The sequence below is a fragment of the Pseudophryne corroboree genome, chromosome 6 (assembly GCF_028390025.1).
Source record: "Pseudophryne corroboree isolate aPseCor3 chromosome 6, aPseCor3.hap2, whole genome shotgun sequence".
NCBI lineage: Eukaryota > Metazoa > Chordata > Amphibia > Anura > Myobatrachidae > Pseudophryne > Pseudophryne corroboree.
The window spans coordinates 575110152-575124244 of NC_086449.1; the positions used below are offsets into that span (position 1 = coordinate 575110152).

At 48.7% G+C, this 14093-nt stretch overlaps 1 protein-coding gene across 5 annotated transcripts in view; it reads right to left on the reverse strand.

Moving 5' to 3' along the window:
• LOC134932972 (C-terminal-binding protein 2) overlaps positions 1-9923 on the reverse strand; it is a 131965-nt gene extending 122042 nt beyond the window's left edge. For 2 of the 5 annotated variants that reach the window (XM_063927865.1, XM_063927862.1), the window contains exon 1: positions 9827-9921. The gene's annotated coding sequence lies outside the window, so the exon portion shown is untranslated. The other 3 variants (XM_063927864.1, XM_063927866.1, XM_063927863.1) reach the window with 3 other exon arrangements.
• Between the last annotated feature and the right edge of the window lie 4170 nt (positions 9924-14093).

Below are 14093 nucleotides of genomic sequence, written 5' to 3' on the forward strand. Positions count from 1 at the left end.
CATTTATTCTTAACAGGGGAAGACTAGGAGGCGCAACTTATAGGCCCTACACACTGGCCGATTTTCTGAAAGATATGAACGATCTCGTTCATAAATGAACGAGAACTCGTACATATCTTTCAGTGTGGAGACTCCAGCGATGAACGATGCGCGTCCCCGCGCTCGTTCATCGCTGGTCTCCCGTCGGCTGTGCATGCAGGCCAATATGGACGATCTCGTCCATATTTGCCTGCACTTCAATGCAGCCGCGTGACGGGGGGAGTGAAGAAACTTCACTACCCCCGCCGCCGGGTCGCTCGTCGGCCGTATCGGCCGTCGGGCACCTCGGCGGCGCATCGTAAAATGTGTAGGGCCCTTTAGATAAAGTTATTAACTAGAAAGCATTTTTAAATACTGAAAATTTAAGAAAATTGCTACAAGTGTTCTCCAGTCATTCCCAGTAAAAAACAAAACAAGAAAAACAACAGATCATCTTAGTAAAAGAATTTAGCAGTCAGGGCAAGCCCCATCACCACACTGCTGACAATGGGTCCTCATTGTTGGAGGCTGTGTAACATCACAGGCTTCAGAAAAATCTTTGGGAGAAAGCCAAGAGAACAAAATACATTTTCTACAAATTCATATGACCTATAAAAAAAAACAAAGTCTTAATATTGGTTTTGCAATGCCAAAAATTTGCTATATTGAATGATAATTACGACCATGGAGAAATAAACGTTATGGTAAGAACTTACCGTTGATAACGTGATTTCTCTTATGTCCACAGGTATCCACAGGATAACATTGGGATATTGTCGAGCGACAGTGAAAATGGCACCAACACGGTCACAAGCTTTCTGGCCTCCCAGGATGCATTGGGGCCTCCACTATATAGTCCCGCCCACTGACTCAGTCAGATCAGTTCTTTCCACAGCGATTTTAGGCAGGAACATCAGGAAGAGACCTGTTTAGGCGATAAGAACACACATGCACACCCTTCCATACAAGAAGGAAGAGGTTTTAGTGATTGTCTAGATCAGGGCTGACCAAACTAGTCCTCGAGATCTACTAACAGTTTATGTTTTCCAGGCCTCCTGGAGATCTGTAGAATTGTCAGTTAGGAATGAATGCAGCACATCTTAATTAGTAATGACTACACCTGTGCACCAGCTAGGTGGTCTGGAAAATGTGAACTGTTAGTAGATCTCGAGGACTGGTTTGGCCAGCTCTGGTCTAGATCCTCAAATCAGATGCGTCAGGGTGGGATCCCTGTGGATACCTGTGGACATAAGAGAAATCACGTTATCAACGGTAAGTTCTTACCATAACGTATATTTCTCTGGCTGGGTCCACAGGATTATCCACAGGATAACATTGGGATTCCCAAAGCCATTTTAGTGGTGGGGACGCTCCTGATTGCACAGGAGGACCTTTTGCCCGAAGTCTGCGTCATGAGAGGCAAAAGTATCCAAAGCATAATGTCTAATGAATGTGTTTATGGAAGACCATGTGGCTGCCCTACATATCTGTTCTGCTGAAGCACCCTGTTGTGCTGCCCAAGAAGGACCTACCTTACGTGTAGAGTGTGCAGAGACATTAGCCGGAATAGGGAGATCTGCATGAGAATAAGCTTCAGATATTACCACTCGGAGCCATCTCGCCAGCGTCTGTTTACTAGCAGGCCAACCTCTTCTATGGAATCCGTAGAGGATGAAGAGAGAATCTGTTTTCCTGATGGCACTAGTACGATCTATGTAGATTCTTAAAGCCCGGACCACGTCCAGCGACGCTTCTCCCGCAGATAGTCCCGATACCTGAAAAGCTGGGACTACAATCTCTTCATTCAGGTGAAACTTTGATACCACCTTTGGAAGATAGCTAGATCTCGTTCTGAGAACTGCTCTGTCTGGAAAAAAACTTAGGAAAGGAGACTTTCACGATAATGCTCCTAAATCTGATACTCTTCTGGCTGACGCCATTGCCAGTAAAAAAAGAACTTTAACCGTTAACCACTTAAGATCTGCTCTCTCAAGTGGTTCAAACAAAGGACCCTGGAGAAATTTAAGAACTAAATTAAAATCCCAGGGAGCTGCAGGAGGAACAAATGGAGGTTGAATATGTACTACTCCTTGAAAAAATGTACGTACATCCTGTAAATCAGGAATCTTCTGCTGAAACCATACAGTTAACGCTGAAACTTGGACCCTCAAGGAAGCAACTTTCAACCCTTTATCCAATCCTGCCTGAAAGAAATCCAAAATCCTAGCTACTTTAAAAGATCTCGGATTGAAATTTTTTCCAGTACACCAATGAATATAGGCTTGCCATATTCTATGATACACACGAGCCGAAGAAGGCTTTCTTGCTCTAAGCATAGTTTGGATTACTTGTTTCGAAAAACATTTAGCCTCTAAGATAGAGGTTTCAACAGCCACGCCGTCAAAGACAGGCGATCCAGATGACTGTGACAACAAGGACCCTGCATTAGCAGATCTGGACGTTGAGGGAGCAGTATCGGTGCTCCCACGGACATTCTCAACAGATCTGTGTACCAATGCCTTCTTGGCCAAGCTGGAGCTATTAGAATGATTGCTCCTTTTGCCTGTTTTATCTTTCTCACTACTCTGGGTAACAGAGATATTGGAGGGAACAGATATGCCAGCTGAAACCTCCATTCTACTGACAGTGCGTCTACCAGGAACGCTCCTGGGTCCCTTGTTCTCGATCCGTACCTCGGAACTTTGTTGTTTAGACGCGACGCCATAAGGTCCATCTCCGGTAGACCCCATCTGTTCACCAGTGTCTGAAACACTTCTGGGTGTAGTGCCCATTCGGTTTCCTGAATGGTGTGCCGACTGAGAAAATCTGCTTCCCAATTTAGTACACCCGGGACAAATACTGCCGACAATGCTGGAAGATGGAGTTCTGCCCATTCTAGAATGGGAGTTACTTCCTCCATCAGACTCTTGCTGTGAGTTCCTCCTTGATGATTGAGGTATGCTACTGCCGTCGCATTGTCTGAGCGGATCTGGACTGGTCTTCCTTTTAGATTGTCCTTTGCCTGAACCAAAGCCAAGTAAATGGCCCTTATTTCTAACAGATTTATTGCAGGCGACTTTCCCTTGCGGTCCACTTTACTTGGAACCATAGGCTTCCGAGTACCACCCCCCAGCCCTGCAGGCTGGCATCTGTTGTCAGGACTTGCCACTCTTTTATCCAAAAGGGTCTCCCCTTGTTTAAATGGTCTGTCTGTAGCCACCACGCTAGAGACCTTTTTACATTTACTGGAATCTTTATCAGCTACTTCTTTATCGTCTGATGATTTCCGTTCCATTTGGTCAGAATAAGGTGCTGCAACGGTCTGGAGTGGAATTGCGCATATTCCCCTATGTCGAAGGTTGATACCATCAGACCCAACAGTCGCATTGCTGCATGTACTGACATTGTCTGGGCTTGCAACGCTTCCTGAGCCATGACCTGCACCTTGACTATCTTTTTCTCTGGCAAGAGAACTTTCTGTAGGTCTGAATCCAATATGGCCCCCAAATGAACCATCCGCTGTGACGGATTCAGGGACGACTTTTCCCAATTTATGAGCCACCCGTGTCTTTGTAAACAAACTATCGTCTGTTGAAGATGGCTCAACAGTAAATCTTGCGACTGTGCTAAGATTAACAGGTCGTCGAGGTATGGGAATATTCTTATCCCGTTTGCGCAGACAAGCTGCCATAACCACCATGATCTTAGTAAACACCCTGGGTGCTGTAGCTAGCCCGAACGGCAGAGCTTGGAACTGGAAATGTTCCTGGAGGATGGCAAACCTGAGGTAACACTGATGTGATAGTGCTATAGGCACACGTAGGTAAGCATCCCGTACATCCAGAGATACCATGTAATCTCCCGGTTCCATAGCCAACATTATGGAGCGTAACGTCTCCATGTGGAACTTCGGGATCCATATGTACTTGTTCAACATTTTCAGATTTAGAATTGGTCGGTATGACCCATTTGGTTTCTGGATTAGAAATAGATTGGAGTAAAACCCCTGTCTCCTTTGTGATGGAGGTACTGGGACAATCACACCTGACTGCAGTAATTTTTGGACTGCTTCTTGCAGGGCATTGGCCTTCGACTCTATACGAGACGGGCTGGTGCAAAAAAATCTTTGAGGAGGCTGCCTCCTGAATGGGAACCCATACCCCTGAGATACTACCTTCTGCACCCAAGCATCTGCTGTTGACTGTTGCCATATGTGTGCAAAAAGAAGGAGTCGGCCCCCAACCCTGGAATCCTCCAGGCGGAGGCCCGTCTCTTCAGGCTGACGGTTTCTGTTCAGGTTTGGAAGCTGGCTTTTTGCTAGCCCACTGCTTCCTACCCCTGGATTTAAACTGGGGTTGCTTAGGCTCCTCTTTAGCTTTCGCTTTGCCAACGAAATGAGCGAAATTTTAAACCCTTGGACTTAGGGTTATAAGCAGCCGGAAATCTGACCTTTTTCGATTCAGCCTCTGATTCTAGGATATCCGATAAAGGTTTTCCAAATAATATATTACCGACAAAAGGCAATGCTTCCAATTCTTTCTTGGACTCCGCATCCGCCTTCCAGGTCCGTAGCCAAACTGCTCTGCGAGCGACTACTGTCAAGGCTGAAGCTTTAGAAGCAACTGTGCCTACATCAATTGCTGCTTCTTCCAAATACTGGGCAGATTGTCTTAAACGGCAAAAACAATCCTCTTGCTCCCTAGTAGGAGAAGGGATGTCATTCTCTAGTTACTCTATCCATTCGCCCATTGCCTTTGCTACCCAGGCCGAAGCCATAGCAGGTGTTACCACTGCAACTACTAGAGAAAAAATATTTTTCAACAGGCTCTCTACCCTTCTGTCTGTGACATCATTCAATGACGTAGATGACAGTGGTAAAGCAGATTTATGCACGAGTCGCAGAACATGTGCATCTACTTTTGGAGGAACTTCTCTTTTCGAACAATCCACAGCAGGAAATGGATAATAAGAATCCCATCTCTTAGGAATCTTATACTTTTTACTGGGCGCTGCCCAAGACTCCTCCATCATTTCCGTCAGCTCATCTGACGCTGGGAATTCAGCTTTCACCGATTTTATTCTTTTAAATACAGGTATTTTTGCTTTTAACACTGTCTTGGCTGGCTCTTCTAACGAGAGAACAGCCTTTACAGCATTAATAAGTTCAGCTACATCTTCTGAACTAAAGCTCTGCGACTGATCATCATACGGAGTTGAATCTATTGTATCATCATCATCCGATGTATCATCTTGTGTAATCTGCCACACAGACGCATCTGTCTTAGTCTTACCTGCCCCTTGGTTGCTTGTAGAAGCTACTGGAACCAAACCATAGGAAGGGAGCTGCATGTATGGGTTCATAGTGTAACCTAACCCTTGAGGTGGTGCTACCGGAGCTAACCTGTCCGCTATTGAAGACAGAGTCTTTGCGAACATATTCCATGGTGGCTCTATTGGTGGTTGAACCAACTCCTGTTTTTTACTTCGCTGAAAAGCGAAACAGTTTGCACACAAACCCTCATAAGTGACCAATTGATTCATATCAATTACCCCTGACTTACAAGATAAGCATGTTAGGGCTGTAGGAGTGCTTGATAAATTCTCCCCATCACTTTTGCCGCTCACAGACATGGTATTAACCGGTTATTGACTACACAATTTGTGACTAAAAATCACCCTATATGTCAGTATATAGAGGTGAGATCAATCTGACCACAGTGCACCTGATTTGAGGGTCAGAACAGGACTGACATTACACAGAAAAGTCAGCACACTTACTAGCAGTCAGTCACATGTTAAAGCATTAGACATTGTCATATGAGACTACAACCTCCATAACAACTTATACATAAGTAGGAAAATTGTACTTCTGTTTTAAACTGGTTCTTTTTTCAACATAGCATGCAGAAAACACAGTAATATACAGGTCTCATATGCAATAGGTACTAAAAATTAACAATGCATACTAAGAAGTAGAGAGAATTTTTAGTACTGTATACCCTGCCTCCGTAGAGCGGGATACAGGGAGACTCACCACACTTCCATATCCAAGCAAATACGCTCGTAAGACACCGAGTGGATTCAGACGCTACTGGTGTACACTGCCGCTCTTGATAACTGATAACGGACACGGACGCTCACCAACGGACACGGACGCTGAGTGACTTCCACGTGTATGCAGACGCTAAGGCCTGCGACTCGGTCTGGCGGGTTTATCTCCAGTGTACACAACCGCAGCGTCTAAGCTGCGACCAAGTACCCTCGTGGTAGCGTCTGAGCCGGAAGTGAGGTCATTTAGTTCATGAAACGAGAAACACGCGGGAACTGGCCATGAACTCTGAGGAGGGATGGCCAGGAGAGCGTCTGAATCCCCCTGTTGACTTAAACTCCCAGGATCGCGGCCTCTACCTAGTCCTGGCACCTATGATCCCCGGAGCGTAGCGCTGTCGCACTCTAGATGTTCGGCGCATCAACACACTGTTTGTAGTCTCCACCAAATCAGTGTAGCCGTGTCCTGACCCCTCTAGTAAGAGGAAGTCCATAGACTCACCGTTTCCCCATGCTCCGTCCACAGCCTGGTTACGTCTGCTGGACCTGCTAGAACATCCGACACAGACGCCCGTCGAGACAGCACTGATACCCGAAGGTAAGCGTTGTTGCGACCCGGTGGGGAGTTGCTGGAGCGACTCTTTCTAGTATGCGTTTAAGACGCTGTTAAGATAAGTCGCTCAAAAACAATATAGTAAGTCTATAAAAATAAAATAATAAAAGCTTGAGGCTGCTCTCACAGCAGCCCTGTGACCATGCGGCTTCCTGACGCACCAAGCAAAAAACTGATCTGACTGAGTCAGTGGGCGGGACTATATAGTGGAGACCCCAATGCATCCTGGGAGGCCAGAAAGCTCGTGACCGTGTTGGTGCCATTTTCGCTGTCGCTCGACAATATCATAATGTTATCCTGTGGATAATCCTGTGGACCCAGCCAGAGAAATACTTTTATTTTCCCTCAATTTATCCTAACATTTATGGGACTACTTTTATTAATCTTTTCCGTTTGGAATATCTCAATAAAGGTCAATATTGTGTCACAGCAAAGAAACAATGGTTTAAGGTGACAGCCAGATAAATGAAGATGAAGTATGCTAGTTTGGATGATTTTGATCTCAACCACCAAGAGGACCAACTCAATCACAATCCAACCGGAAAAGCATGTAAAATAAGCATCACATTGAAGAACTGAGCAATGAAGTCATGTCAAATACTGTCACGTAGTCTGATTAAAGACCCATCTAATGGCAGATGGCAGCACAAAAGTATCAGAAAGCTTTATGGTTCTATTCAATTCTAGTCGGAACTGCCGTCTAGTCGGAAAGACGGCAGTTTCCAACTTTATTTGGTCGAATCACGATTTGGCCTATTCAACGGTGCTGCAGTTTTTACAACTTGTCGGAAAAAACGTGGATCGGCGGATTAGCAGCGGATACACGTGTTTTGTCGAATTAGCGGCCAATTCCGACAGGATTTTGGCCCATTTTCAACAATGCTGATCCAACTTTAAAAAAAAGTCGGATCAGCATTGTCGGAAACAGGCAAAACCTGACGGAATTGCCCGCTAGTTGAATACTGCACTGTCGGCTCATCTCTGTCAGAGAAGATCCAACATGCATTGAATACTCCGGTTAGTCTCTCAAGTTTCCAACTACAATGTGGCACCATGAAGCTAAACGGTCTTCTGGGTAGTCAAATAAATGGGACATTGCTAGAACCTTTTTCTATACTGCTTTTTTTCTAACATGTACGAAAAGGAGGTTGTATGTAGGGACAAAATTAAGCTTACACTCTGCGGTTGGTCAAAAAAAAAAAATGTCTTGAGACAGGAATATTTGGAGTAATACACACTAACAGAGTTTGAAAGTGCGTGATCTATAGCAACCAAAGGCAAGTAATCGAGATCTAAACTAGACAATAAAAGCCAAGCTCTAATTACAGACCATTTGTTAGTATAAACCTGCTTTTACATCAAAGTGAATTGAATATATAATGCCAAAATCAAATATTAAGGGAAGTGAGATATTATTTCTAGGCCGTGTACACATAAGCGTAGAGCTTGCACTCCTTTCCCCATTCCTGTTCCCATGCCAGCCTCAGTAAGTGCCTGTGTGCATCATCAGTCCACTATTCAGTGGCAGTATCATGGAGTGGGGAGATACATGAGACGGGATACAGTTAAAAAAACGGCTGTCGGAATCCCGGTCCAAAATCCTGACAGCTGACAATGCCGGCAGCAGGAATCCTGGGAAACACCAGGGCTATTCCCAGTCCTGGGTGTCTACAACACACAGAGTGGGAATAGACCCTGTGGCGAGCGCCGCGAGCCAGCAAGGAGACTCTTAGCGCTCGTCCCACTGCCGGCATTCTGGCGGGCGGGATGCCACTGTCAGGATATTGGCAGCAGGCATCTTTCCCGCCGGTATAACGTGGTAGAGGGCAGTCCCCCCCCATGACACACAGGGCAGTAACGTGGGATAGGGCAGTCCCCTCATGAGACACACAGGGCAGTAACAAGTGAGAAGACAGTCCCCCCAAGAGACACACAGCAGTAGCGTGTGAGAGGGCAGTACCCTTGTGAGACACTCAGGGCAGTAACCCCATGAGACACACAAAGCAGTAACATGGGAGGGGGCAGTCCCCCCATGAGAGACACAGGGCAGTAACGTGGGAGTCGGCAGTCCCCCCATGAGACACACAGGGCAGTAACGTAGGAGACGGCAGTCCCCCCATGAGACACACAGGGCAGTAACCCCATGAGACACACAAAGCAGTAATATGGGAGGGGGCAGTTGCCCCATGAGACGCACAGGGCAGTAACATGGGAAAGAGCAGTCCCCCCCCATGAGACACACAGGGCAGTAACGTAGGAGACAGCTGTCCCCCCATGAGACACACAGCAGTAACGTGTGAGAGGGCAGTACCCTTATGAGACACACAGGGCAGTCCCCCCATGAGACACACATGGCAGTAACGTGGGAGACGGCAGTCCCCCCATGAGACACACAGGGCAGTAACGTAGGAGACAGCAGTCTCCCCATGAGACACACAGGGCAGTAACGTAGGAGACAGCAGTCTCCCCATGAGACACACAGGGCAGTAACGTAGGAGACAGCAGTCCCCCCATGAGACACACAGGGCAGTAACGTAGGAGACAGCAGTCCCCCCATGAGACACACAGGGCAGTAACGTAGGAGACAGCAGTCCCCCCATGAGACACACAGGGCAGTAACGTAGGAGACAACAGTCCCCACATGAGACAGACAGGACAGTAACCCCATGAGTCAGACAGGACAGTAACCCCATGAGACACACAAAGCAGTAACATGGGAGAGGTCAGTCTCTCCATGAGATACACAAGGCAGTAACCTGGGAGAGGTCAGTCCCCCCCATGAGACACACAGGGCAGTAACGTGGGTGAGGGCAGTCCCCCCCATGAGACAAATAGCAGCACCACCAGTAAACAGTGCCCCCACACAGGGGCTACACTGATCAGGCACTGTGCAGAATACGTGTGTGCCGGGACCCATGTAACAAGCGGATGGAAGGTAAGACACACGTATGTGACGCCAGGGACTCTGCCCGGTGCGGGTCTCATACAATGATAGTTACAATGGAAAGAGAAGCTACAGTGGGAGCATACGTAGAGTGAAAACAATATTTACTTGATGGAAGCAAAGTGTGTGAGTGGTTTTGGTAGTGTCCCGTCACCCCGCGCTTCCCGTCCTCCACCCGGTGCCCGCTCTCTCCCCATTCTCACCTTCTCCTCCCCACCGGACCCGTCGCGCTCTCTGCAGCGGATCACGCAGGAAACAGGAAGTGACTGCTCGGAGGCTCATCGAGAGCACCAGCAGCAGGAGCGACGCCTCTGTTCATTCCCTAGATCGCACTCTACTGGTCGCCAGGTGTAGCTCATTAGCGGGCAAGCTGATCTTGGGTTCATTACGCGGTGGCGCCATCAAGTGACCAAAGCTTGAGGCGCACTCTGCGACTAAAGTGTATGTGGTTTTAGCTAGTGACCCGCTCTGTGTAATGTACCTGTATGTTTTGTTTGTGCTATCAAGACGTCCTGTAAAACATGTACGTTACATGAATTTATGTTACCATATGAAAATGTGCTAAGTACTGAGTGGGAATCTGTTACAACAAATGGAGCCAATGGCAGACAATTTCTAGCGGTGGATCCCAAATTCCCAAATTTAGGAAAATAGCCAAATAAAAGTGGCATATTTACAAATTAACAGATTTTAGACCTGATAATTACAACTTCTTTCACCATTATTCACTGCAATAAGAAATTCACAGGAATGTACTATTATCTTTATTCTTATTATCGTTTATATGGCGCCATAAAGGATCCGCAGCGCCATTACAAAAAGACCTAATTCAGATCTGATCGCTGCTATGCATTTTCGCACAGCGGGCGATCAGTTCCAAACTGCGCATGCGTATGCACCGTACTGAGCCGGTGCATCGCACGGCTGCAGTGCGCGATCGGCGCACTGCGAGAGGATGGTGCATGGGCAATCGCAAGAAGATTGACAGGAAGAGGTCGTTTGTGGGTGGCAACTGACCATTTTCTGGGAGTGTTAGTGAAAACGCAGGCGGGATCAAGCGTTTTCAGGGAGGGTGTCTAACGTCAAATCCTGTCACAATCAGCCTGATGTGATCGCAGCAGCTGGGTAAGTCGTGGGCTGCGCAAAGACTGCAAAAAAATCAGTTTGTGCAGCTCTGCTACACATGCGAACGCACACCTGCACAGCAAAAACCCACTCCCCCTATAGGCGGTGACTATCTGAACGCAGGGCTGCAAAAATCGCTGCCCAGAATAAGATCTGCATTACCCCCAAAGTATATAATCAAAGGAGCAAAGCAAGAGAACAGTGACTTAAGCCCCCGTATACACTTGGTGAGTACACAGGACGATATGAACGGTAACAATCTTTTCTGTAAGATCTATCATTCATATCGTCCAGTGTGTATAGATGAACGATGCATGCACCCGCGGGTTGTTCTCGTTCATCCATCATCTACAGAACATGCAGCTCAATGTTAACAATATCTTTGAGCTACATGTTCGGGGAGTGAGGGGGATGACGTCACTGAACGATATCATACATTGATATCGTTCAGTGTGTATGCACTGCACTGGCGATCTCCACTAATTAGCAATCTGCGATATAGTGCTGACTGCTAACTAGCGGAGGACGCCCAGTGTGTACCCGGCTTTAGAGTAAAAGGCAATGTAGGACAAGTACATGGTATATAAACATTTCTCAGTCAGCCTCTAGGGGACACTGGAACATGCTGACACTGGGGTATAGACGAGGAAGCCTGGCACTTTACATTTTAAAGAAGTGTGAAAGCTCCTCCCCCTCTATCAACCATCAGCGCTCAGTTTAAGAATATTGCCGAGGGAGCCCGTCACGCTTGGCTGAGCTCCAGCCTGGATTTATTTTTATTTGATTACTTTTCTCCTTTTTGTTTCTTGGCCTTAGGATAACCAGGTCCCTGGTTCTCCTCAGTGCGTGGGAGAGGGATTAACAGCGCTTATATGAGAAGCGCTGCTACCCACTGACATCCGCGGTCCTGAGGCGTTCGGCAGTGGTGAGTAACTGTTCACCTGTTCCCCAATCAGAGCGTACACAATAGACAGGGGAAGACAGCGACATATTATCCTCCCTCCCTCTCACGTAAGAGGAGAGGGACTGTTTTGCGCGGCGACTGTTTATTATGAAGGCTACAGCCGGCAGCTGTTTACTGTTAGCGCTGATTCACAGCGCTGAGGGGAGTGGAGCCATTAAAGAGCAGGCTTTTCCCTGTCAATCAGGGCCAGGCTCCCTTAAGGTGGGTACACACTGGCCGATATATCGCGGGTCCGTCGTCCACTGTGTACGGCCGATATGTCTGTGAGCTCCGTCGTTCACAGACATATCGCATCGGCCCCGCAGCACAGCCGACGGCCAATATATCTACCGATATATTGGCGCGTCGCTGTGTGGGTACGGGCAGTACACATGCTGCAGCAGCCGGCGGTGATTGACAGCTGAACTGGGCGGGCATGTGTTTACACCTGCCCAGTTCATGACGTCAGTCCACGACGGATCGGGCAGTGTGCATGCTCAACACACTGCCCGATCCGTCCATAGCAGAGGCGTAGCTAGGGTTTTCGGAGCCCAGGGCAAGATGGAAAATGGCGCCCCCCCCAAAAAAAAAAAAAACCACACACACCAAAAGAAGCATGTGCGCACGCCGAAGGCGCGCGCGTTGAAAAAATGGGCGTGGCCGCACTCCAGAAGGGGTATGACCATGCACCAGAAGGGGTGTGGCCACTGAAAATGGCCCACAGTGCCAGTTACATTGCCCCACAGTGCCAGATACAATGCCCCACAGTGCCAGATACATGCCCCACAGTACAAGTTACATTGCCTCACAGTGCCAGATACATGTTCCACAGTGCCAGATACATGCCCCACAGTGCCAGATACATGCCCCACAGTGCCAGTTACATTGCCTCACAGTGCCAGATACATGCCCCACTGTGCCAGTTACATGCCCCACTGTGCCAGATACATGCCCCACTGTGCCAGATACACTCCAGAAGGGGTGTGGCCATGCACCAGAAGGGGCCCAGGGCAAGATGGAAAATGGTGCCGCCCCCCCCCCCAAAAAAAAAAAACCACACACACCAAAAGAAGCATGTGCACACGCCGAAGGTGTGGCGCTGAAAAAATGGGCGTGGCTGCACTCCAGAAGGGGTGTGGCCATGCACCAGAAGGGGTGTGGCCACTGAAAATGGCCCACAGTGCCAGTTACATTGCCCCACAGTGCCAGATACAATGCCCCACAGTGCCAGATACATGCCCCACAGTGCCAGTTACATTGCCTCACAGTGCCAGTTACATGTCCCACAGTGCCAGATACATCCCCCACAGTGCCAGATACATGCCCACAGTGCCAGATACATGCCCCACTGTGCCAGATACATGCCCCACTGTGCCAGATACATGTCCCACAGTGCCAGATACATGCCCCACAGTGCCAGATACATGCCCCACAGTGCCAGTTACATTGCCCCACAGTGCCAGTTACATTGCCCCACAGTGCCAGATACATGCCCCACTGTGCCAGTTACATGCCCCACTGTGCCAGATACATGCCCCACTGTGCCAGATACACTCCAGAAGGGGTGTGGCCATGCACCAGAAGGGGTGTGGCCACTGAAAATGGCCCACAGTGCCAGTTACATTGCCCCACAGTGCCAGTTACATTGCCTCACAGTGCCAGATACATGTCCCACAGTGCCAGATACATGCCCCACAGTGCCAGTTACATTGCCCCACAGTGCCAGATACATGCCCCACAATGCCAAATACATGCCCCACTGTGCCAGATACATGCCCCACTGTGCCCCCCCCCCCACCCGCGGTCACTCACCGTTTGTGGCTCCACTGGCTCTCCTCTGATATGTGAGGGGAGGAGAGCGCAGCGCCTCTCCTTCCCCTCACCGCTCCAGGTCTCCGGCGGCTGTGTGGCGCCGGTTCGCTAGCCAATCAGAGCTCGCGGACCGGCAGCCAATCAGGAGCCGGTCCGCAAGCTCTGATTGGCTAACGCCGCCGGAGACCGGACACACGCAGTGCTCGTGCTGGCAGCGGCGGTGAGGGGAGGGAGAGACGCTGCGCTCTCCTCGCCTCACATTTCGGCGTGACGGGGGCGAGTGGGGCATGATGCCCTGGCCGCCGGCGGCGCCCCCCTCTCCTGGGCCTGCCAAGGCGCCCAGGGCACGTGCCCCACTCACCCTACCCTAGTTACGCCTCTGGTCCATAGATATATCTGCAGATCAATTGATCGGCAGATATATCTATCAGTGTGTACCCACCTTTAGCTACAGCAGTGTACTAACAATGTTGCAATCTTCTCTCTCTCCCTCTCCACTGTAGGACTGAGAGTGGTTTCATATTACATTCACCTGCTTTTATCCTGACACTGGGGTACAGGCTCTGTTTGCTAAGGGAGTTGTATATATT